The following is a 24,438-nucleotide window of genomic DNA, read 5'->3' on the forward strand; positions in this document are numbered from 1 at the left end:
AATATTATTAATAAAAATGATTTTTAAAGGGATTTGTATTTTTCACTTGTAAGTCTATTTAAACTTTCCCATAAGTATTTATTGGTTGTTAATTATACAACCTGTCTCCTCCTTACATATGCGACCTAGTCTTCTGCTACCTACCTGCATGCAACCTCTGATCCTCACAAGATCACCTTTTCTATTTCTCTCTTATCGCCTCTTTCCACAATTGCATACAAGATTGGTTCCGTGCCTCCCTCATACTCTGGAATGCTCTACAGCAGCATGTCAGACTATCTCCTACCATGGAAAGCTTCAAAAGGAACCTGAAGACCCACCTCTTCCGACAAGCCTACAACCTACATTAACCCTCAGACCAGTACACCACTGTGCAAACAGCTCTGTCCTCACCTATTGTACCCTCAGCCATTCCCTGTAGACTGTGAGCCCTCACGGGCAGGGTCCTCTCTCCTCTTGTACCAGTCTGTTTTTGTAATGATCATGATTGTTGCATTTGTTTTTTATGTATACCCTTTTCACTTGTAACGCGCCATGGAATAAATGGTGCTACAATAATAAATAATAATAATAATGCTTTTTTAATTTTACAAACTGTTTTAATGGTTGAATTTTGGATGTACTTTTACTAACTCCAATTGTAGTTTATAAGATAAAAAAAACCAAAACTATTGAAGCTATACAATTTCTATCCACCTCTCCGGTCTATGCTTAATGCATTCTTTTGTTTGTTTTCTTGGACTTTTACAGGTGCCATCAATTATAATGTACTTCTGATATAGATTTTTATCTCTGTTTTTTATAGTATTGGTTTTCATCACAGAGTGTATTTTATCAAGAAGTAAATACACCAGTATCACACTGCAAAGATCATCAATCATTCAACTTGGTTTAAAAAAGGTAATCATGCTTCAGATGACCCCTTTGTCAGAGACGGAGCATTGTCATTACATTGAAGGAACTGCGGCTAAACATCATATTGTTTCTTGCTTATTAAAGCAGAAAAGGAAATGGAACACAAAAATCGCTGATAGATTATTTTATATTTGTATTTAAAAAAGTGATCTCTGATGATCTCAATTTAATTGTAGAAATAAAAACGGTCCACTAAAAAAATGAATACTTTTCCTATTGTTATATTTAGTTGAAAATTTCAAAATCAATATGGTATATAATTGAATGTAATGGCAAGTAATAAGGGTTTTTTTCTGTTAAAATATTAAAGGTTTTCTTATGAAGATCAGCCTCTTTTTAAATTAAAGTTTGCATGCAATCAGGGCATAAGTTGGGTTTGAGAAATGCCAAAATGCCTCAGCCCGCTATACATGTGGTCTATGTATTACATGTAAAGTGCTATATCTAGAGTACGCTCACACAAGTGTACGAATAGGATGAGGGCAATGCGAGAAAATCTCGCATTGCACTCGGACCAATATTAGTCAGTGAGGGAGAGCAGATGGTCAACTTTTTTCTCATCCAAATTCTGGATGCGAGAAAAGTCGCAGCATGCTACGATTGTCAGCTAGAGCCATGTCACCTGCACCCATACAAGTCCATGGGTACGAGTGAAACACCAGACTGCACTCAGATGATATTGGAGTGCAGACCTAAAATCACATCAGCTGATAATGAAGGATATGGGGAGATTAACCCCTCCCTCTCTTCCGCAGCTGTGATCCAATCAGAGGATTGGATTACAGTATAATGTCATTCGGCTTACGACGAAAGCAGAGAGTCATTACCATATCACATCCGATGCACTCACATCAAATGCCATACCATCGTGTGAATGAGCCTAAAGTTGACCTTTTTCTATAAATTGGGGGCTTAGACGACTGCAGTAATCACTAGTGAAAATAAATCGAGACATATGAACATCACCCAAAGGATATTAGAAAACGTTCACTTTAATTAAACCATATGTAACTACTGATAACAAAGTTCATCTAAAATGTCTGAACGTGCGCGTACACATCAAACCTTGGAGAACTGTGGTTAAAAATCATGGTTATTCCACAAAATATTGATTTCTTAACTCTTCTGGAGTTAAAACATTAGTGTTGTTGTTTCTAAATAATTATGAACTTGTTGAGGTCTGAAAGCAATGCATTGTTTTGTTATTTTGACCATTTCTCATTTTCAGAACATAAATACAAAATGTATTGCTTGGAAATTTGGAGACATGTTGTCAGTAGTTTATAGAATAAAAAAAATAATTAAAATTTTACTCAAAACCATACCTATAAAGAGAAAAATCAGAAAAACAGACAATATTGCAGTGGTCTCTTAATTTTTGCCAGAGCTGTATATATATATATATATATATATATATATATATATAAATCTAAATCTAAATCTTTATATATATATATATATATATATATATATATATATATATACAGTACAGATATATATATATATATATATATATATTTTTTTTTTTACCCATGTATCTTAAAATCAAGCAGTAATGTAAAAGAGTAATTTGTGATCATAGTGAAAGTAATTGAAAATGAAAAGCCATGATTGTAGGATGAAATTACAATTAACAGGTGAATCCATGCAAAATTACTGTTCATAATTAAAAGAATAACTTGTGTTCATGATTTATGAGCCTTAAAATACTTAGTATGCGATAATGAGTAGAAATAAGCATTTTCCTGTCTCTTTTTTAAAAAAAACAGTATACCGTATTTTTCAGTTTATAAGACGCACCGAATTATAAGACGCACCACCAAATTTGGTGAAGGAATAGAGAATTTTTTTTTAATAAATGGGGTCCGTCTTATAATGCCAGTGTCCGTCTAACAAATCATATAGGGTATATGTCCCTGATAGCCCCCCCATCCTAAAATTAGCCCCCTTAATCTTGATATGGCCACCTTATATTGAATATAGCCCCCTTGTGCTGGCACACGCCCCCTGTGGCTGCCACACACTGCCCCCCTGTGGCTGCCACACACGCCCCCCCCTGTGGTGGCCACACACGGCCCCCCTGTGGCTGAAACACACGGCCCCCCTGTGGCTGACACACATGCCCCCCCCCTGTGGCTGACACACACGGCCCCCCCTGTGGCTGACACACACGGCCCCCCCTGTGGCTGACACACATGGCCCCCCCTGTGGCTGACACACACAGCCCCCCTGTGGCTGCCACACACGGCCCCCCCTGTGGCTGACACACATGGCCCCCCTGTGGCTGACACACATGGCCCCCCTGTGGTTGCCACACACGTGCCCCCTGTGTTAGATATCGCCCCCAGGCTGCTACTTTTAGTAAAATAAACTCCTTCCTTACCTTCTCCAGCACTGTGCTCCCTCGTGTCCCCCTCCTTGGGGTTGAGCTCCGGCCTCCTGCCTGCATTTCCTGGTTCACGGTCCGGTCATGTGATCGGCACAGCAGAGTGAAATCCCTGCGTGCCTGATCACAGCACCAGGAGGGAGACACGCTGGAGGGGGTAAGTAAAGAGATTTTTATTTTACTATGGGCAGCACCTTGGGGGCCATAGCTAACACAGAGGTGCATGTGCGATCAAAGGGGCGCAGGCAGGTATAATATGCGCCGCTGCCGCGGTGCGGTTTCAGCGACACAGCTATGGACAGCAGCTTTGCATATTATATGAGCGGAAAAGGAGATCAAAGATTCCCTCCCTCAGCTTCACCAGCCTCCACCAGCCCCCCCAGCACTGCTCCAGAGTGTCCCCCACCTCCCCTGGACCCTGCAGTATATAATCCATATATTCGGTTTATAAGACGCACCCCCTACTTTCCCCCAAAATTTGGGGGAACAAAAGTGCGTCTTATAAAGCGAAAAATACGGTGTATATATATATATATATAAATATATATATATATATATATATATATATACATTATTACCTTATACATATGCCTTGATCATATTGAAGAGGTTTTACAACAGACAAAGAAAATATTTTTCCAGAAACAGTGTTAGGGGCACTTTGCACACTACGACATCGCAGGTGCGATGTAGGTTGGGTCAAATCGAAAGTGACGCACTTCCGGCGTCGCTCTCGACATCGTAGTGTGTAAAGCATTTTTCATACCATTAACGAGCACAAAAGCGTCGTAATCGTATCATCGATGTAGTGTCGGTCATTTCCATGAATTGGGAAAGACCGATGTTACGATGTTGTTCCTCGTTCCTGTGGCAGCACACAACGCTGTGTGTGAAGTCGCAGGAACGAGGAACATCTCCAACCTGCGTCCCGGCCGGCTATGCGGAAGGAAGGAGGTGGGCGGGATGTTTACGTCACGCTCATCTCCGCCCCACCGCTTCTATTGGCCGCCTCCTGTGTGACGTCGCTATGATGCCGCATGACCCGCCCCCTTAGGAAGGAGGTGATTCGCCGGCCAGAGCGACGTCGCAGGGCAGGTGAGTGCGTGTGAAGCTGCCGTAGCGATAATGTTCGCTACGGCAGTTATCACCATGATATCGCAGCTGCGACGGGGGCGGGGACTATCGCGCTCGGCATCGCAGCATCCTCTTGCGATATCGTACTGTGCAAAGTGCCCCTAAATATTATTCATGAGTATTAATATGCCCTCAACTAATAGATTGCTCTATTTAGCATTGATAACATTAAAAAATTAGTAATGATTGATGCTCATAGGGCAGTTGCCATCTTTATAGTTCAGTTGGTGCCTGCAATTTATGACTCAAGCTCTGCATCTAAGGGGTTTTTTGCACGCTGCGACATCGCAAGCCGATGCTGCGATGCCGAGCGCGATAGTCCCCGCCCCCTGTCGCAGCTGCGATATCCTTGTGATAGCTGCCGTAGCGAACATTATCGCTACGGCAGCTTCACATGGACTCGCCTGTCCTGGGACGTCACTCTGGCCGGCGACCCGCCTCCTTATTAATGGGGCGGGTTGTGCGGCGTCACAGCGACGTCACACGGCAGGCGGCCAATAGGAGCGGAGGGGCGGAGATGAGCGGGATGTAAACATCCCGCCCACCTCCTTCCTTCCGCATATCCTACGGAAGCCGCGGTGACGCCGGTAGGAGATGTTCCTCGCTCCTGCGACTTCACACATAGCGATGTGTGCTGCCGCAGTAGCAAGGAACAACATCAGACCGTCGCGTCAGAGTAATTATGGATTACTCCGTCGCTGTACCGATGATACGATTACGACGCTTTTGCGCTCGTTAATCGTATCATCGAACCTTTACACATTACGATGTTGCATGCGATGCTGGAAGTACGTCATTTTCAATTTGACCCCACCGACATCGCACCTGCAATGTCGTAGTGTGCAACGCCCGCCTAAGTCTACACCATGCATCCACACTCATGTATGTGTCTTACAGTATACAAATGTCAAGTTAAGGTGAATTTAAATTTAATATTAACCACCAAAAATTTCAAAGGCATAAGGTAAAAAGGTTTAAATTCATTACCTATATAAAAGACATCAAAAACAAACACAGAAATCACATAAAATCACAATAGATCAAGGATGTATAGGAGGAGCAAGATCACCACAGGGGGCTATATCAATACAAAAATGAGATATAAAGGTGAGTATCATAAAAACACACCACAGATGATAGACCAAGCTACTATATATATATATATATATATATATATATGTATATATATATATATATATATATATATATATATATTTTTATTATTTTATTTTTTTTTTGATCAAATGAGTTACATAATGAATATAAAATATATTGCAGACATTGACTAGGTTAGACATAATGATTTTTCCTTGAAATAATAATTTTCTCCTTCACACTTTGCTTTCAGCACAGAATGCTCCTTTGCAGAAATTCCAGCTTTGCAGACCTTTGGCATTCTAGCTGTTAATTTGTTGATGTAATCTGGAGATATTTCACCCCATGCTTTAAGAAGCCCCTCCCACAACTTGAATTGGCCTAATGGGCAAGTCAAGCTGCTCCCACAACAGCTCAATAGGGTTGAGATCTGGTGACTGGGCTGGCCACTACATTACAGATAGAATACCCGCTGCCTGCTTCTTCCCTAAATAGTTCATGCTTAATTTGGAGGTGTGCTTTGGGTCATTGTACTGTTGTAGGATGAAATTAGCTCCAATCAAGCGCTGTCCACAGGTTATGGCATGGCGTTGCAAAATGGAGTGATAGCCTTCCTTATTCAAAATATTTTTTAACTTGTACAAATCTCCCACTTTACCAGCAGCAAAGCAACCCCAGACCATCTTATTACCTCCACCATGCTTGACAGATGGCCTCAGGCACTCTTCCAGCATCTTTTCAGTTGTTCTGCATCTCATAAATGTTCATCTGTGTGATCCAAACACCTGAAACTTCAATTCATGTGTCCATAACACTTTTTTCCAATCTTCCTCTTTCCAATGTCTGTGTTGTTTTTGCCCACATTAATCTTTTCCTTTTATTAGCCAGTCTCAGATATGGCTTTTTCTTTGCCACTCTGACCTGAAGGCCAGCTTCCCGTAGTCGCTGGCATTTTGCGGGTACTATTTAATGAAGCTGCCAGTTGAGGACCTGTGAGGCGTCGATTTCTCAAACTAGAGACTCTAATGTACTTGTCTTGTTGCTCAGTTGTGCAGCGGGGTCTCCCACTTCTCTTTCTACTCTGTTTAGAGCCTGTTTGTGCTCTCCTCTGAAGGGAGTAGTACACACCGCTGTAGGAAATCTTCAGTTTCTTGGCAATTTCTCGCATGGAATATCCTTCATTTCTAAGAACAAGAATAGACTGTTGAGTTTCACATAAAAGTTGTCTTTTTCTGGCCACTTTGAGAGTTTAATAGAACCAATAAATGTAATGTTCCAGATTCTCAACTAGCTCAAAGGAAGATCAGTATTACAGCTTCTCTAATCAGCAAAACTGCTTTCAGCTGTGCTAACATACTTGCACAAGGGTTTTCAAGGGATTTCTAAACATTCATTAGCCTTCTAACACAGTTAGTAAACATAATGTACCATTAGAACACTGGAGTGGTGTTTTTTGGAAATGGGCCTCTTTACACCTATGGAGATATTGCATTAAAAAGCAGTTGTTTAAAGCTAGAATAGTCATTTACCACATTAACAATGTATAGAGTGTATTTCTGTTCAATTTAATGCTAGCTTCATTGAAAAAAAAGTGTTTACCTTTCAAAAATGAGGAAATATCTAAGTGACCCTAAACTTTTGAATTGTAGTGTACATGACTTTTGTATTATGTAAGCCAAACAGTGCAACAGTGAACTGTATAAATGAAATCATTGAATATGTGAAATCTAAACTCTGCTACTGCTAAAGAGAATATACAGATAAAATGAAGGTACTTAGCGCACAAGTTGAACAATCATGACAAGCTGACCATTTTTTATGGGACCTTAGGGATTATGAAAATGTGAAAAAGTGCCCAAAAAGCAAAATTTTAACTATAAAAGCCAAATATTGTACTCTTCATTCTGTGTCTTGTAATGTGCCCAAGTTGTAAGGTACAACCACATGTATACATTACTCAGTATTAGAGATGAGCAAAGCTCAGGCTCGAGGCTCGGGTTTTGAGCTCGGAAAATGACGTGAAAAATCACCGTGGTGAGTATCGCACTGTGCTTGTTCATGAGTGATGCCCTGCACTGTGCGCTTTTTTAATTTCTCTGTGAACATTACATCTTAGAATGCAGAATGCAAGTCAAATTTGAGTCGATCACAGGGCATTACTAAGATACCAGCACAGCGCAATACTCACAAGGGTGATTTTCACATACTTTTCTGAGCCCAAACGCCAAGCCTCGAGCCTGAGATTTGCTTAACTCTAATCATAAATTACAGAGAACTTTTTTTTCTTATTAGCCATTGATAAAAAAATGAAAAATATTAAGCTTCTTGCTGTTGTAACAATTTTATTTTTTTCATTTTTAAGCTTCACAGCCCAAAGTTAAAGAAATCTGAGAAACACCTCAGACGTAAAAATGCTTATCACGTCCCTACTCCCTAGAATGATAGTTTTTACTAATAAACCCAAAACATATAGTCCTAATTTAATTATTAATATAAAGTACAATGTGTCATGAAAAGACAATCTCACAATTCATTTAGTATGTAAAACACGCTAAAGTTATCGTCATTTAAATGAACACATCGGATGTGAAATATGGGACTAACGTATTGAATAGGTTACATCAAGTCCCCATATTTCCTGAACATTGAACCTATAAAAAGTGCAAACATAATTGTTTATTTTATTACATTTTATAATTCTTAGGATCCTGGATTTAACAATGAATCCTGGATCTTTGCATAGATGATGAAACATTTCAGCAGTGTCACAATTGAGGTCATTATTGCTTTGTTCAGCGTGCCGCAGCTACTGATGCAAATTTACGTACAGTACTGAAATGCAGGAAAGCAGGAAACAATTGTATACCTTGGCACGTGCATAGAATTTTATTTTAGCAAGATTTATTGACTGTAATAAGTCTCTATTGAAGTATTTTCATTTTGTGTACTGTGGGATTAGTATTTCAGATTTAGGGTTTCTTGGATATTACATCATTAAGGTATTGCTTTCCAGGAATCTTCTTTTTCTCAAAATCACAAATAGACCTGCATAACCTGCGGATGGAGGATGTAGCAAGGTTACTCTTGCTGTTTCTTTTACATGAAATATATTTTTAATAGGTTTTCTTGGCAATGATAGGTGAGGCTTCCTAGATCCATCTTCCCTAATGGCATGTAGCATTTGTAGTTGATAAATAGGGTTCATTGGGTGCAGAAAGGGGACATTGAGCCATTGTGGATTCCAATCTCATACTGCTGTATAGAAAAGTATATTAAAAATAAAAAACTGAACTAGCAGTGTTAATAATATGGCTTTAAACATACCAAATTTAACATTTATTTTTTGGCTCAAGCTTTGAATATATACATTGACTATACCACCGATTTCCATGTAACATGTTAGCTAATGTCCATTTCCTGGTTTAATAATTAATGTTTTCTAAATTACTTTAGCTCTGGACATTATATTGCCAGCTATGTATTCTGCAAGAATTTCAAAGCCTGCATATGTTTGACAGGAAAAACACAAATATTAATAGTTCTGGCCTGTTTAATATCCTTAGAGATATTGTTACGGTTGCTGCGAGCACTGGAGACTATGTCCAGATTTCTTGCTACTGCACATGTGCGAGCGCTGGAGACTAAGTCCAGATTTCTTGCTACTGCACATGTGCGAGCGCTGGAGACTAAGTCCAGATTTCTTGCTACTGCACATGTGCGAGCGCCGGAGACTAAGTCCAATCTTGGAGCCATTGCACATGTGCGGGTGACATCATCGCTGACACGAGGTCACATGTCTCTGACACCTTCTATGCCGATTGGTCGCTGGTCATGTGCTTGTGACGTCTTGCTCGGTGATAGGCCAGCGTGACGTCACTCCTGTCGTTCTGGCAGCGGATTGGCTCTGGTGTCCTCCATCTTGGATGAGGCACAGAGTCTATATAAGACCCTGACACACGCCGCATGGTGCTCAGTCCTCTTGGTTCATGCATATGAGTAGACGCTCTGTGCGCGTTCCTCTAGGCATTCCTCTGTCTATGCTAGGTGAGCGCTACCGGCAGGGTAGCGTTCTTATACCTTACAGCTTCGGCTGCTGTCCGTATCCTTACCTCTTAGGGGAGCGGACATAGGCAGGTGCCTGAGGCACATGGTCTGGCTGGGCCTTGTGATTCTACTCGTAGGTGGACGTTGCCGCTAGGGTAACGTTCCTTATACTGCGTCTGGCAGTTGTTCGTATCCTCGCACACTAGGGGAGCGAACAGAGGTAGGAGCTTTGTGCGGCTTACGCTGCTGTTCGTCTCTTTTGCACCACTAGAAGAGCGGACCTAGGCAGGTGCCATATCTAGTGGTTCGTGTCCTCGCACACTAGTGGAGCGAACGCAGGTAGGAGCTTTGTGCGGCTTACGCTGCTGTTTGTCTCTTTTGCACCACTAGAAGAGCGGACCTAGGTAGGTGCCATTTCGCACACATTGCCTTTGTCTCTGTGATTATTAACAGAGATCATTCCACACACCCTCCAAGTAAGAGAGGAATTGCTTTACTTACTTATTATATCCTTCTGTGAGTTAACAGAGGTATTGCACTCTGCCATAGTCTGCAGCAAAGTCTTTGCACGGTGGACCCTGACTGTCTGATACTCATTTCGGTTATTATCAGACAGCCCCCCGTAACAGATATTTACTTCGTCTTAGGTAAATCCAATGGGATCTTGTAAGAAACTGTAATAATATCTTTAAAACATAAGGATAATTCTAAAAAGCTGATCCCTCTGTTGTGGGGATTTAGTAATATCATTAGGCCAGCTGTTGTATTTTTTTTTTCATATGTGGGAATGTGTATGATCTTACAATATTTTTAGTAGTTAGGTCACTATATAGCCTGGAGACTCAGATGTTCTTTTATGGATAACGTGAGTTGATCTGAGAGTTTATTTCTTCTTCAAAATGTAAGGCTTAATGATTTTGATTAATATTTAAATTGTGGCTCTCACTAGTGATGGGCAAAAACTAAAATATTAGGGTTCGTATTATTCGTCTTGAATATTTTGTACTATTCAGGTATTTGTCATGAAAAACAAATCTAATTCAAGTCAATGGGAAACTCAAATCATTTTCATGCAGACCCTTCTGAGATGTCTAGGGATTCTGTAACAATGCTGATAAGGAGGGAAAAGTGCTGAAATTGAATGGGAACAGCATGGGGAAGATGCCTGAATGAATCCTTGAAACAAAGATCGCTTCTAGGAACAATGTTGCGAGAGTATTATGACACTTTGACATGCAGTGCTATGCCTATTTGTGATACCCAGTGCAAGTAAAGTAGACAGCTGCAGGCTGCAGCCCCAAGCTGTGTGCTTTATCTTGTCTGGTTATCAAAAATAAAGGTACCCTTTTGTTGGCTTTTATTTAAATATATCATTAAAAAAGATGACATGGGTTCTTGCCCATTTTTGATAATTAGCGCATTTAAAGCAGAAAGCTTGGTACTGGAATTCTTAAGCAGGGAAGGTTAATGGTTATTGGGCCCTCCCCAGCCTAAAAATAGAAGGCCACAGCCACCCCACAATTGGTGCATCTTTTAGTGCAAGCATCGCTCTGAGCAGGAGAAGCGATCAGACACTATAGGCATAAAGTCCTCTAGGGAAAGCAGTAAAATCAGTAAAAAAAAGGTTTTAAACAATATTAATAAATAAAAAAATCTAAAAGTTCAAATCTCCCCCTTTTTGCTCCATTGAAAATAAAACAATAATAATAAAAAATAGGCATATGTGTTATCACCGAGTTCAGAAATGCTCGACCTATAACAATATAAAATCAATAAATCTGATGGATAAACGGCGTAGTGAGAAAAGAATTCCAAACTCCAAAATATTTGTTTTTGGTCGCCGCAACATTGCCTTAAAATGCAATAAAAGGTGATCAAAACAATGTATCTATGCAAAAATGGCATAATTAACCCTATTAACGACTGCAGGCGGTAAAATTACGTCCTAGTGGTCATAGTGTTAATCTCCCACTGCTGCTGCCAACATCAGAGGAAGTATACTATAGAAAATACTGCGCTCTCAATGGAAAAAATGATGAAGGGGATTTTTCTTTGCAAAATCTGTGATATTTTATTTACAGGCGACAGAAAATTTGTAAAGACGTTTAGGCCCAAACGGCCTTTATCATCTACAGTTACTCCACATAAGGATTATGTCAGAAAGAAGAAGAATTGCAACAAGATGGAGGAAGGGACACCAAGGAGAATAACGAAATTGATCCCTGAGGTCTGTATATGACTTATAATTCTTTGGACTAGGAGGGGTTAATGAAGATAATTCAAAATCAATGAATTTTCCAGCTTTTGTGTATTCCCAAAAAACATGTAAGTCTATAGGTGGTAATGGGAGGATGTATAAATAGGCACCATCTGTTGATAGCTCCCTCAGACCTCTATCTAAGGGATAAGGGGTTCCTATGCATAGGTGAAGTGGATTCTGTCCATCTGTCAGCCGCTTTCCCAGGGTACAACCATACCTTCAGCTGGAAGACACACGCCACCTACAGTCAGCCAGTGGTACTGCAGGTTCCAGGGAAACCCAGCCTAGTGGATGAGCGGAGCCTGTGCTCAGCAGAGCCACGGGCACCGACTCCTCTCCCATCACCAGCACTATCCATGACGGGAGCACGGCGTCGCCTGGCGATCAGAGCAGAAGTCGCAGGAGCGGACTTCGGTGGGGACATGACAACTACTTAACGTGCTGCCAGGTAGTCCAACATATTCATCAGCTCTGCATAACTACTAGATTTGCAGCAGGAAACCATTTATTTTATCAAAAGGACAGCAAACAACTCACATCACTGGAATCAGGGTCTCTGTCTCAACATTATGCTGCTCTTAGATGAAGTAGCAAAAACCTGGTGACAAATTCCCTTTAGGGCATTGATAGTCACATTTGGGATTGGCTATTATAGGGATATCTAATGAAAGCACATGTATTGCCCAGGGAAGGGGGTACTCGGTCCCGGGCCGTTGCAAACGGGAATGTCACTTCAGGTGGCCATTGCCCGGTCCCATGCCCTGGGGTCGCTTAATAAAAAGGGGTATTTGCAGGGGATAATAGAGTTAATGTTTGTGACACCACCTGTGGGTTGCGGTTAAGAATGGAGAACCGTCGCTGCTCAACGTAGGTACTCCCAGGGATGGTGATAGTGGCAGCTATGGTGGTAGGCCCTCCGCAGGTAGGGCTGTGCCTGGGAGATGTATGGTGTATAATGATGCAGACCACACCAGGTTAACTTTAACAGTCTCTACTTACATGGACCCTCGGCTTACTGGTTCCGGTCCCAGGAGTATCAGTGCCAATGTAGTGACCCAGGTTGCTCTATCCCCGGCACTCTCTGTAGATTGAGTCCCCATAGCGTGGAGCATTTGGGAACCCTGACTGTCCCTTTTGGGGTATAGTCTCCTTCTCCATACGGCAAGCAGTGCGGACCCTGTCGGGAGGTAAGTGTCTGAACCCTGATCCTAGTTACTGCTGATGCCCCCAGATTATTTGGTTTGATGAAGTCTGTGAAGGTGTCCTCACTGTGCAGGTATTTTCCAAACCGTTTGAAACTTGACATTTGACCTAAGGCCCTGTGCCCCGTACGTGCTCCGGTCCCAGCGGTATCTCGGTACCCATCCTCACCACAGACTGACTGACCCCTCCCACCAGGCTGGCTATACCTAGGGACTCATTCCAATGGCGACCATCCCCTTACATGGTTAACCCTCTATGCCCAGTGTGGAGAGGAGAACTAGGATTTTAGATGTGTGTTGATGGAATTGGAACTGTTACTTAACTTCCCAGGGGGTAGGTCCTGCATCCTCAAGAGGATGCAGTTCCTTGTAGTGCCCTGAGGCTCTCAGGGGCGCTACACACACGATTATAGCATTATCTAATGATTTAGGTCTATTCTTTATTTGGTAGGCCATTAAAAAATGTCATGTCTATATTTGATGTAGTAAGTTATCTACTCTTTGACCTGATTCATCAACACAAGCATTTATCATACCAATCTTGATGAGCCGGCATGCTGGCATATTATGAACCCGGTTTATTTAGCGACACACGCCTCTTAATTAATCAGAAACATCAGAAAAGAGTCTGGATTAACATTGGTGATGTGAGCAACATCACCGTTCCTCACGCATTTGATGAGTGGGGGTTGCAACACCCCATCCTACCCCAGTTCCCAGTACTTTGTCAGAACTGGCAAAAATGTAGTGAAAACACCAAAAGTCAGAAAGTTGCATCAACGCCTCACATTGTGAAAACATTTTGAGACTTTTCAAAGCTTTGTCAGACAAACGTCTGCCATAAAAGTTTGGATGGCTCCGGTCCTATTTATTTTATTTTTCACAAATGGGAAGCAGTTGTTTTATTAAGTTTTTATTTGGAAATATTGTTGGGCTTGATGTGGTATAAATATATATATATTTATATATATATATATATATATATATATATATATATATATATACATATGCAGTCATGAATTTGTATATGTCTAGTGAATGTTCAGATCCTGCATACACTTTTATGTACAATTGAAACCAGGAGTTTACATATACTATCTAAAAAGACACATCTGCATGTTTTTATCACTATCCGATATGAAGTTAGAATAAACCTTTCCCATTTTAGGTTAATTAGGAACCAAAATTATTTATATTTGCCAAATGCCAGAATATTGAGAGAGAGAATGTTTTATGGCATTTCTGTTTTTTACTTTCAGCAAAGTCAAATGTTTACATACATTTCATTAATATTTGGTACAATTTCCCTTAAACTGTATGACTTTTGTCAAATGTTTTGGATATCATTCCAGAAACGTCTCACAATATTTGGTAGTAATTTGGGCCCATTCCTCCTGACAGAACTGATGTAACTGAGCCATGTTTGTAGGTTGCCTTGCTCGACTTTACAGCTTTGCCCATAAATTTTCAAAAGGATTGAGATCAGGGTTTTTTGATGGCCACTCCAAAACATTGACTTTGTTATCCATAAGCCACTTTGTAACCAGTTTGCCTCTTTGCTTCGGGTCACTGTCCATTTGGAAGACCCATTTCCAGCCAAGCTTTAATTTCCTGGCTGAAGTCTTGAGATTATGCTTCAGAATTGCCACAAAATCTTCTTTCCTCATTATGCCATTTATTTTGTGAAGTAGACATGCCTTCCTACAGCAAAATAACCCCACAAAATGATGCTGCTGCCCCATGTTTCACAGTTGGGATGGTGTTCTTAGGTTTCAACGCTTCTCCCAAATGTAATGATAGTCATTATGATCAAACAATTCAATTTTATTTTTGTCAGACCACTGGACATGTCCTAAAGGTCTTCGTTTCTGTGTGCATTTGAAAACATTAATCTGGCTTTTTTATGTTTCTTTTGAAGTAATGGCTTTTTCTTGGCAGTAGCCTTTAAGCTCATGTTGATACACTACTCATTTCTCTGTGGATAATGACACTATCTTACCAGCTTCCGCCAGCATCTTAACAAGGTCTTTTGCTTTTGTTCTTCGGTTGATACTCAGATGTCTGACATTACCATTTTGTTTGTAATTGAGAGTAATTGTTTGTACAAATGAACAAGGCACCTTCAGGCATCTGGAAATTGCACCAAAAGATGAACCAAACTTGTGCAAGTCCACAATTCTCTTCCTGAGATCTTGGTTGATATATTTTGACTTTCCAATGATGCTACACAAAGAAGCAGTGTGTTTCAGGTGTGCATTAAAATACATCCACAGGTGTGTCTATAATTAACTCACATGTTGCCAATAAATCTAAAAGAAGCTTCCAAAGACATGACATCATCATATGAGCTGTCTCATATTGTTTAAAGGCATAGTACTCTTATTGTATAAAATGCAACATTTGTGGACAGAACAACCAGATTAAATAACCCATAATAATTAAAAAATGTTAATTTTTATTGGGACATATTTAAAATGACATATAACTAGAGATGAGCGAACCAGCCGTGGTTCGGCTCGAGCTCGGTTCGCCGAACCGAGGTCCCGTTCGAGTTTGGTTCGCCGAACGTTCGACGAACCGAACTCAAACCAATAGGCAATCACAAACACATAAAAACGCATTATAAATGTACACATACAGTTAATAAACATTGCCATAACACTTACCGGTGCCAGCGATGCGTCCTGCACTCTGTCTCATGTCACTATTCCTTCCAATGATCGCTGCATCCTCCCGATAACCAGCACTGACAGGACCTTCCGTGACGTCGTCAAAATAGCCATGTGACCAGTCACGTGGCTATTATCTCATTGGCTACAGACTGGTCACATGGCTTTGATGTCATGCCCTGTCCTAGGTCCTGTCATTGCACTCTCCGGTACACGGTGCACATTTGTGTATCGCCGTGTACCAGCGACATACTCTAGCACACGGTCGACTCCCCATTCCGATAGGGACCGGCTGACACAGCCGGTCATTAACGGAGATCACCGTTGTCATAGGAACGCAGTTAGCCGTGACGTAACCGCTAACCGCGGCTCCGGGAATCACATGATCGGAGCACCGTTGCAATGGTAACGCGTCTGTCAGCGCTAACAGCCAGCAGCACTGATCTTTCACGGAGTGAAGGCTGCATGGGAAGCAGCGTCTTCCCCCATGCAGCAGTGATGGAGCAGAGCTGCATTTATTGAACAAGAAAGACAGAAGACCATGGATCATGGAGGGCTGACAGTGAGTAATAAACATGGAGTCTCTAATGTGTCTGTGTATTTATTTCTATTAAAGTATTTTTTCTCTGTGTGGTGTCTTTTTTTAACCCTTTATTGGAGATTCCTAATGGCCGGGTCAAACGTGCCTGACATTAAGAATCTCTGGCTTAATACTAGCTAGTAAAACAAAGCTAGTATTAACTCATTATTACCCAGCAAGCCACCCGGCTTCAGGACTGTTGGAAGAGTTGGATACAGCGCCAGATGATGGCGCTTCTATAAAACCGCCATATTCTGGGGCGGCTGCGGACTGCAATTCGCAGCAGAAGCATCCAGAAACCTCGGGCTAACCTGTGCTGCGGATTCCAATCCCCAGCTGCCTAGTTGTACCTGGCTGGACACAAAAATGGGGCGAAGCCCATGTCATTTGTTTTTTAATTATTTCATTTGTATCCGGCTGGGAACCAAAATAAAGGGAAGCCTTTTTTTATTATTTCATGAATTTCATGAAATAATTAGAAAACAAATGACGTAGGCTTCGCCCCATTTTTGTGTCCAGCCAGGTACAACTAGGCAGCTGGGGATTGGAATCCGCAGCACAGGTTGGCCTGAGCTTTCTGGGCCCCACTGCTGCGAATTGCAGTCTGCAACCGCCTCAGAAAATGGCACTTTCATAGAAGCGCCATCTTCTGGCGCTGTATCCAACTCTTCCAGCACCTGCCTGCTATACCTGGCTAGCATACAAAAATATGGCGAAGCTCAGGTCCTTTTTTTGTAGTTTTTTGGCAAAAAAAATAAAAAAATGCTTCCCTGGATTTTCCATTGCCAGTGAAGGTAACACCAAGCAGTGGGGGTTAGCAGCCAGTAGCTGCTTGGATTATCCTTAGCTAGCAATATAAAAAATGCAGCGGGAGCCCATATATATTTTTTTTAATTATTTATTTAAATAACTAAAAACAAAATGGGCTTCCCTGTATTTTGATTGCTGGACATCACAGTGCTGTAAAAATAAATATTTAAAAAAAATGACGTAGCGCTCCGCGGTATATTTGATTCTCAGCGCAGTTAAAGCAGACAGCTATGGGTTGCCACCCCCATCTGCCTGCCATTACCTTGGTTGGCAATCAAAATATAGGGAAGCCCAGTAATTTTTTCTATTTAAAAAATAGTTAAAAAAAAAATGACGTTGGGTCCCCCCATTTTGATAGCCAGCTAGGGTAAAGCAGACGGCTGTAGCCTGAAAACCACAGCTGGCAGCTTTACCGTGGTTGGGGGATCCAATGTGGAGGTCCCCCCAGGCTCTTTTTTATAATTATTTTATAAATATTAATAATTACACAAAAAAAGTAGGGTCCCCCCCAAATTGGATCACCAGCCAAGGTAAAGCAGACAGCTGTGGTCTGGTATTCTCAGGGTGGGAAGGTCCATAGTTATTGGGCCTTCACAGCCTAAAAATAGCAGGCGCAGGCACCCCAGACGTGGCGAATCCACTAGAAGCGCCAATCCTGGCGCTTCACCCCAGCTCATCCCGTGCCCTGGTGCAGTGGCAAACGGGGTAATAAATCGGGTTGATACTAGCTGTAAAGTCACTTGAGATCAAGCCCAGCAGTTTGCGATGTCATGGCGTCTATTAGATACCCAACATCATAAACTGTCAGTACTAACAAAAAAAGTCGACAAAAGAAATTTATTTGAAAAAACAGTCCCCAAAACATTCCCTCTTTCACCAATTTATTGTAAGAAAAAAAATAAAGGGGTCCCACGACGACTCTGGACCATCTAGAATATGGGGGGAGACAATCAGGGAACGTATCCCCCAATTTCTAGGAGTGCAGACCCTTCATGTGAGGAGTGTGGGTGCAATGAATCTGCACTCACTCTCCCCGGGTCCACAGCAGCAGAGTCCATGTCGTAATGGTTGCTACTAAAGCTGCAATGCCCTGCTCATGAGTAGAGTTGAGCGCGGTTCGCAGTTCGAGGTTCTTCAGTTCTAGGCTCGAGTGATTTGGGAGCTGTTCGAGATCGAACTAGAACTCGAGCTTTTTGCAAAAGCTCGATAGTTCTAGATACGTTCGAGAACGGTTCTATCAGCAAAAAGCAGGGCTTTTTACAGCTACAGTGTGCAGGAGCCATCGCTGGCAGCCTGCCAGAAGCTGGTAACCAAGATAAACATCGGGTATCCAAGCAAAGCGCTTTGGTTAGTAACCCGATGTTTATCTTAATTACGTGCAGGAAGCCCACACTTCCCCGCTCAGCTCGCTCCGCCCCCTCCTGCCCGCGGCATGTACACACACACACACACACACACACACTCCCCGCTCGGCTTACCTGCAGTGATGAAGTCCCGCCATCCCGACCTCAGCGCTGTCACTGTCCTCCATGGCCGCCGCTTGTCACATCACCTCTTGCTTCCGACCTGAGACTGACTAGCGGTGACGTCACGGGCCTCTCGCGATACTTGGTGTGAAGGCAGCGGTCATTGAACTCAGTGACAGGGGCTGTCAGTGTGCTGGAGATCAGCGCAGGTAATGTACCTCGCTTACAGCAGCACTTGTCATCCCCTGCAGTGACCTGGGCTGACCCATTGATGTTAGCTCAGGTCACTGCATTGCTCTCCCAGCCAATGGGGAACATTCTGCTCTTCATTGACTGGGACAGTGTGGATCGTCATGGCAACCCCTTGGATTACACCAGACCTGGATTTGTTTTTCATTCTAATAAATTGGTTAAAGAGGGAATGTTTTGGGGAGTGTTTTTTCAAATAAAAATGTGTTTGTCGTCTATTTTTTTTTATTACTGACTGGGTTGGTGATGTCGGGTATCTGATAGACGCCTGACCTCACCAACCCCAGGGCTTGATGCCAGGTGACATTACACATCTGGTATTAACCCCATATATTACCCCGTTTGCCACCGCACCAGGACGCGGGATGAGCTGGGGCGAAGCACCAGGATTGGCGCATCTAATGGATGCGCCACTTCTGGGGCGGCTGCGGCCTGCTATTTTTAGGCTGGGGAGAATCCAATAACCAAGGACCTCCCTAGTCTGAGAATATCAGGCCCCAGCTGTCTGCTTTACCTTGGCTGGTGATCCAATTTTGGGGGACCCCTACGTGTTTTTTTTTTTAATTATTTATTTTATTTAAAATAACAGCGTGGGGTGCACTCAGTTTTGGATTACCAGCCAAGGTGAGGTTGCCAGCTGTGGTCTGCAGGCTGCAGCCGTCTGCTTTACCCTAGCTGGCTACAAAACTAGGGGGAACCCTACGTTATTTTTATTTTCATTTTTTTGGCTAAATACAAAGCTAAGCACCCCTTAGTGCCACATGAAAGGCACCAAAGGGTGCTCCACTTTTTCTCCATTTTTTCTCCACTTTTTCTACATTTTTTCTCCACTTTTTCTACATTTTTTTCTCCATTTTTTCTCCACTTTTTCTCCACTTTTTCTCCACTTTTTCTACATTTTTTTCTCCACTTTTTCTACATTTTTTTCTACATTTTTTCTCCACTTTTTCTCCACTTTTTCTCCACTTTTTCTCCACTTTTTCTCCACTTTTTCTCCATTTTTACTCCACTTTTTCTCCACTTTTTCTCCGTTTTTTCTCCACTTTTTCTACATTTTTTTCTCCACTTTTTCCCCATTTTTTTCTCCACTTTTTCTCCACTTTTTCTCCATTTTTTCTCCACTTTTTCTACATTTTTTTCTCCACTTTTTCTCTATTTTTTTCTCCACTTTTTCTCCACTTTTTCTCCACTTTTTCTCCACTTTTTCCTCCACTTTTTCTCCATTTTTTCTCCACTTTTTCTCCATTTTTTTCTCCACTTTTTCTCCACTTTTTCTCCACTTTTTCTCTACTTTTTCTCCACTTTTTCTCCATTTTTTTCTCCACTTTTTCTCCACTTTTTCTCCACTTTTTCTCCACTTTTTCTCCACTTTTTCTCCATTTTTTTCTCCACTTTTTCTCCACTTTTTCTCCATTTTTTCCTCCACTTTTTTTCCACTTTTTCTCCACTTTTTCTCCACTTTTTCTCCACTTTTTCTCCATTTTTTCTCCACTTTTTCTCCACTTTTTCTCCATTTTTTTCTCCACTTTTTCTCCACTTTTTCTCCACTTTTTCTCCACTTTTTCTCCACTTTTTCCTCCACTTTTTCTCCACTTTTTCTCCACTTTTTCTCCATTTTTTTCTCCACTTTTTCTCCACTTTTTCTCCACTTTTTCTCCACTTTTTCTCCATTTTTTCTCCACTTTTTCTCCATTTTTTTCTCCACTTTTTCTCCACTTTTTCTCCACTTTTTCCTCCACTTTTTCTCCACTTTTTCTCCACTCTTTCTCCATTTTTTTCTCCACTTTTTCTCCACTTTTTCTCCATTTTTCTCTCCACTTTTTCTCTACTTTTTCTCCACTTTTTCTCCACTTTTTCTCCATTTTTTTCTCCACTTTTTCTCCACTTTTTCTCCATTTTTTTCTCCACTTTTTCTCCACTTTTTCTCCACTTTTTCTCCACTTTTTCTCCATTTTTTTCTCCACTTTTTCTCCACTTTTTCTCCATTTTTTCCTCCACTTTTTTTCCACTTTTTCTCCACTTTTTCTCCACTTTTTCGCCACTTTTTCTCCATTTTTTCTCCACTTTTTCTCCACTTTTTCTCCATTTTTTTCTCCACTTTTTCTCCACTTTTTCTCCACTTTTTCTCCACTTTTTCTCCACTTTTTCCTCCACTTTTTCTCCACTTTTTCTCCACTTTTTCTCCATTTTTTTCTCCACTTTTTCTCCACTTTTTCTCCACTTTTTCTCCACTTTTTCTCCATTTTTTCTCCACTTTTTCTCCATTTTTTTCTCCACTTTTTCTCCACTTTTTCTCCACTTTTTCCTCCACTTTTTCTCCACTTTTTCTCCACTCTTTCTCCATTTTTTTCTCCACTTTTTCTCCACTTTTTCTCCATTTTTCTCTCCACTTTTTCTCTACTTTTTCTCCACTTTTTCTCCACTTTTTCTCCATTTTTTTCTCCACTTTTTCTCCACTTTTTCTCCATTTTTTTCTCCACTTTTACTCCACTTTTTCTCCACTTTTTCTCCACTTTTTCTCTATTTTTTTCTCCACTTTTTCTCCACTTTTTCTCCATTTTTTCTCCACTTTTTCTCCACTTTTTCTCCACTTTTTCTCCACTTTTTCCTCCACTTTTTCTCCACTTTTTCTCCACTTTTTCTCCACTTTTTCTCCATTTTTTTCTCCACTTTTTCTCCACTTTTTCTCCACTTTTTCTCCACTTTTTCTCCTTTTTTTCTCCACTTTTTCTCCACTTTTTCCTCCACTTTTTCTCCATTTTTTCTCCACTTTTTCTCCATTTTTTTCTCCACTTTTTCTCCACTTTTTCTCTACTTTTTCTCCACTTTTTCTCCATTTTTTTTCTCCACTTTTTCTCCACTTTTTCTCCACTTTTTCTCCACTTTTTCTCCATTTTTTTCTCCACTTTTTCTCCACTTTTTCTCCATTTTTTTCTTCACTTTTTCTCCACTTTTTCTCCACTTTTTCTCCACTTTTTCTCCACTTTTTCTCCACTTTTTCTCCACTTTTTCCTCCACTTTTTCTCCACTTTTTCTCCACTTTTTCTCCACTTTTACTCCATTTTTTTCTCCACTTTTTCTCCACTTTTTCTCCACTTTTTCTCTACTTTTTCTCCACTTTTTCTCTCCACTTTTTCTCCACTTTTTCTCCACTTTTTCTCCACTTTTTCTCCATTTTTTCTCCACTTTTTCTACATTTTTTTCTCCACTTTTTCTCTATTTTTTTCTCCACTTTTTCTCCACTTTTTCTCCACTTTTTCTCCACTTTTTCCTCCACTTTTTCTCCATTTTTTCTCCACTTTTTCTCCATTTTTTTCTCCACTTTTTCTCCACTTTTTCTCCACTTTTTCTCTACTTTTTCTCCACTTTTTCTCCATTTTTTTCTCCACTTTTTCTCCACTTTTTCTCCACTTTTTCTCCACTTTTTCTCCATTTTTTTCTCCACTTTTTCTCCACTTTTTCTCCATTTTTTCCTCCACTTTTTTTCCACTTTTTCTCCACTTTTTCTCCATTTTTTTCTCCACTTTTTCCCCACTTTTTCTCCACTTTTTCTCCACTTTTTTTCCACTTTTTCGCCATTTTTTTCTCCACTTTTTCTCCACTTTTTCTCCACTTTTTCTCCATTTTTTTCTCCACTTTTTCTCCACTTTTTCTCCATTTTTATCTCCAGTTTTTCTCCACTTTTTCTCCAATTTTTCTCCACTTTTTCTACATTTTTTCTCCACTTTTTCTATATTTTTTTCTCCATTTTTTCTCCACTTTTTCTCCACTTTTTCTCCACTTTTTCTCCACTTTTTCTCCATTTTTACTCCACTTTTTCTCTATTTTTTCTCCACTTTTTCTCCACTTTTTCTCCACTTTTTCTCCATTTTTTCTCCACTTTTTCTCCACTTTTTCTCCATTTTTTTCTCCACTTTTTCTCCACTTTTTCTCCACTTTTTCTCCACTTTTTCTCCACTTTTTCCTCCACTTTTTCTCCACTTTTTCTCCACTTCTTCTCCAGTTCTTCTCCATTTTTTTCTCCACTTTTTCTCCACTTTTTCTCCACTTTTTCTCCACTTTTTCTCCATTTTTTTCTCCACTTTTTCTCCACTTTTTCTCCATTTTTTTCTCCACTTTTTCTCCACTTTTTCTCCACTTTTTCCTCCACTTTTTCTCCACTTTTTCTCCACTCTTTCTCCATTTTTTTCTCCACTTTTTCTCCACTTTTTCTCTACTTTTTCTCCACTTTTTCTCTCCACTTTTTCTCCACTTTTTCTCCACTTTTTCTCCACTTTTTCTCCATTTTTTCTCCACTTTTTCTACATTTTTTTCTCCACTTTTTCTCTATTTTTTTCTCCACTTTTTCTCCACTTTTTCTCCACTTTTTCTCCACTTTTTCCTCCACTTTTTCTCCATTTTTTCTCCACTTTTTCTCCATTTTTTTCTCCACTTTTTCTCCACTTTTTCTCCACTTTTTCTCTACTTTTTCTCCACTTTTTCTCCATTTTTTTCTCCACTTTTTCTCCACTTTTTCTCCACTTTTTCTCCATTTTTTTCTCCACTTTTTCTCCACTTTTTCTCCATTTTTTCCTCCACTTTTTTTCCACTTTTTCTCCACTTTTTCTCCACTTTTTCTCCATTTTTTTCTCCACTTTTTCCCCACTTTTTCTCCACTTTTTCTCCACTTTTTCTCCACTTTTTCTCCACTTTTTCTCCATTTTTTCTCCACTTTTTCTACATTTTTTTCTCCACTTTTTCTCTATTTTTTTCTCCACTTTTTCTCCACTTTTTCTCCACTTTTTCTCCACTTTTTCCTCCACTTTTTCTCCATTTTTTCTCCACTTTTTCTCCATTTTTTTCTCCACTTTTTCTCCACTTTTTCTCCACTTTTTCTCTACTTTTTCTCCACTTTTTCTCCATTTTTTTCTCCACTTTTTCTCCACTTTTTCTCCACTTTTTCTCCACTTTTTCTCCATTTTTTTCTCAACTTTTTCTCCACTTTTTCTCCATTTTTTCCTCCACTTTTTTTCCACTTTTTCTCCACTTTTTCTCCACTTTTTCTCCATTTTTTTCTCCACTTTTTCCCCACTTTTTCTCCACTTTTTCTCCACTTTTTTTCCACTTTTTCTCCATTTTTTTCTCCACTTTTTCTCCACTTTTTCTCCACTTTTTCTCCATTTTTTTCTCCACTTTTTCTCCACTTTTTCTCCATTTTTTCCTCCACTTTTTTTCCACTTTTTCTCCACTTTTTCTCCACTCTTTCTCCATTTTTTTCTCCACTTTTTCTCCACTTTTTCTCTACTTTTTCTCCACTTTTTCTCTCCACTTTTTCTCCACTTTTTCTCCACTTTTTCTCCACTTTTTCTCCATTTTTTCTCCACTTTTTCTACATTTTTTTCTCCACTTTTTCTCTATTTTTTTCTCCACTTTTTCTCCACTTTTTCTCCACTTTTTCCTCCACTTTTTCTCCATTTTTTCTCCACTTTTTCTCCATTTTTTTCTCCACTTTTTCTCCACTTTTTCTCCACTTTTTCTCTACTTTTTCTCCACTTTTTCTCCATTTTTTTCTCCACTTTTTCTCCACTTTTTCTCCACTTTTTCTCCACTTTTTCTCCATTTTTTTCTCCACTTTTTCTCCACTTTTTC

Source organism: Anomaloglossus baeobatrachus, chromosome 3 (genome assembly GCF_048569485.1).
Source record: "Anomaloglossus baeobatrachus isolate aAnoBae1 chromosome 3, aAnoBae1.hap1, whole genome shotgun sequence".
Classification (NCBI taxonomy): Eukaryota; Metazoa; Chordata; class Amphibia; order Anura; family Aromobatidae; genus Anomaloglossus; species Anomaloglossus baeobatrachus.